The 2,820-nt window shown below is 46.0% G+C and overlaps 1 non-coding gene across 1 annotated transcript; it reads right to left on the minus strand.

Annotated features, from left to right (window-relative positions):
* Nucleotides 1-2,179: 2,179 nt before the first annotated feature.
* LOC127198810 (small nucleolar RNA SNORA17) lies at nt 2,180-2,308 on the minus strand. The gene has a single exon (XR_007831857.1). It is a non-coding gene; the product is annotated as a small nucleolar RNA SNORA17 (small nucleolar RNA).
* Nucleotides 2,309-2,820: the final 512 nt, after the last annotated feature.

The raw sequence follows: 2,820 nt of genomic DNA on the forward strand, positions 1-2,820 counted from the left end.
GGTCTCCTAGCAACACAGTTACATTTGAAAAGTTTTGTTAAGAAAGTAAAAACAAAGGAGAAATGTTCCAAAACAAGCGAGTAAGAAGAAAAACTTCAATCATTTACTCCTGGCAGAAACATCAGACCCATCCCAGGAGGCTCTCACTTGGGTAGGGGTTGTCACCTTGGGTTCTGCAGTAACGTTTGTCACACAGACTCCACTGGAGGGGTTGTGACAATGCATACACACTTAATTAAAGTAAAGATAAAACTTTAAAAGAAAGCTTTCTGCAGACACTCTGGTACAGTTTCAGGGCAGAGAAAGCAGAAACACGCCCTCTAGGGACTATGTGATAAACTTACTTGCACCTAGATTTGTTGTTTCCAAATCTTTCTACCTCAAAGGCATGTGGCATTCTCTTAGAGATACAAATGAGGGAGCAAACTGATGGATGTCAAGTGACTGGAAGTTCCCAAACTCACTGAGTGGTGAAGACTGAATTCCAATTGAGGAAGGCTTAACCAGAGGTGATAATATCCTTTCCCCATCTGAAACAATGGTGTGCAGAAGTGACCAGCATCGGATCCAATCATATGCATCCCTTCCTGAGCCCACATTCATGATACCGTGTTCAAATGTTTATGTTCAGCCAGAAAGAGAGTCTCTAGAGAAATTGGCAGAAGCCAAAATAGTGCTTTGAAGTCTGTAAAATTGGCTGTGGAACATTAACCCGGGAGAGGGAGGGCAGTTGTATAAACTGGCTTAGAAGTAACTCGGTAGCTGATCTTCAAATTAGAAGAGTTAGAGACAAGTCAGCCTCTAAACCAACTCAGAGAAGAACCAACCTGGTAGCAACCAGATTCATCAGTCTTAAAGAATTCTAAACCAATTGAGGGGTCAGATGATAAAAAAAAAAAATTTGGTTGGTTGGTTGGTTGGTTCACATCATGTACCCCAATTTCACTCATCTCCCCCTCCTCTTTACCCACTCTCCACCCTTGCAATGCCCCCCACCAGCTCTCCTGGTATTGCAGCAGGTAGAAAGCAGACAGCTCTCCTGCTCTGATTTCCTTCTGGTCAGCTCTCTTGCCTGGCATAAGTGACAAAGGGAAAGGAGGGGGTGGGGGAGCATCTCTTCTGTGCCCATGTCATCACATAGCAGACAAGCAGTGGGGCCAGCTCTCCCATTCTCACTCTCTAGGGCCAGCTCACCACACAACCCCACGACCAGGCTCAGTTCTACAGTACTCTCCTGAGTACTGAAATTGGCTCTCCTGCTCTCATGTCCCCAGGCCAGCTCTCCAATAATGGAGGATGCCAGGTGAGGCGTGGGACCAGTTCTGCATAGCCCTCAGACATTAACATAACCCCAGGTGGCAGCCCAGACCAGGGAGATCCACCTGGCCTTTGATGGTGACAGACTTCTGTTGCTGCAGAGCCACAGACCCAGACATGGCCCCTGGTGGCAGCACAGGCCAAGACCCCACTACGGTCCCAGGTGACATCATTGGCTGCTCACATCAGGCTGTTCCTCACTACCTTCAAGTCTCCAGTTCTGCCTCTCTTCATTATTCCTACAACTTTTAAAAAAATTTTTTATTTTAATTTTATTAATTTATTCATATTACAACTCAGTTGTTATCCCATCACTTGTATCCTCCCATTCCCCCTCCCTCCCTCCCTCCCTCCTTCCCTCTTTCACCCTATTCCCCTCCCCTAGGTCTATGACCGAGGGGGACCTCCTCCCCCACTATATGGTCATAGGCTATCAAGTCTCATCTTGGTAGCCTGCTTATTCTTTTTGTTTCTCTTTCTTTTCCATTTCTTTACCACTTACTTATTCCTCTTATTGGAACCTTGGGTTTCTGAGTGTCTGAGGCCATCTCAGGAGTGGTCTCAGGCGTGCTATACCCCACTGGTGCATTGTGGTGCCAGGCAAGTGTCATCTTGGGCATAGTCTGTTCCCCCACCCCGACCCCTGCCCACCTGCCCAGTGCTGGACAGGTGATCATCTCAGGCTAGCTCCTTGTGCCCATGCAAGGGTCATCTTTCTTGGGCTCACTCCTGCCTAGGAATCTATAGTCTCTGGTGGAGTTCTGCCAGTATCTGGCTTGCTGGGAGCCTGACCAGGCCTATATAACACCGCACTAGTCATCGTCTCAAGTTCACTTTTTTTTTTTTTTTTTTTTTTACAGGCAGTGTTAGGCTACTAAACATTCAGATGTTCATAGGTCAGAACACTGAGTATAGACATAGCCTCTCTTCTCTCTGTCACCTACTGATGCACACATGACACGGCAGCCACACCTACACTTCTAGGGTCAGGAAGGGTAAATCATGTAGGCCGCAGCAGTGACATCTTTCTCTTTGTTTCATTTTTATGAAACTTTAAAAGAGGTTTAAAAAAGTATTTCTGTCTCTGTCTTTTTAGAGGCATGCTAACAGCCTAGATTTGTCCAGTAGCCTTTAGTTATCTGGCCCCTAGTATAAACTAGCAGGCGCCAGGAGATGGAGAAAGGCAACAAGAGAAACTGTTGATTCCATGTTTTATTAGTGAGGGCACTCTGTTGATTAATAGAACACTTCACTCTCATGGCTTAGAGTATGTGAGGTGGCTAATTTTGGTTGTCAACTTGACCGGGTTAAAATACCCAGGGTATTAATGAAAGTGTGCTGTGTGTGTGTAAGAATGTTTTCAGAGCCTTCAAGGTATCTCAGGAGATAAAGAGACCACCTGTCAAACTTGAAGTCCTGAGTTCAGTCCTCAGAACCAATGCCATGGGAGGAGAGAACCAACTTCTGCAAACAGTTCAGCGAGTTTACACAAATGCCATAGTG

The sequence above is a fragment of the Acomys russatus genome, chromosome 14 (genome assembly GCF_903995435.1).
Source record: "Acomys russatus chromosome 14, mAcoRus1.1, whole genome shotgun sequence".
NCBI classification, from domain to species: Eukaryota; Metazoa; Chordata; class Mammalia; order Rodentia; family Muridae; genus Acomys; species Acomys russatus.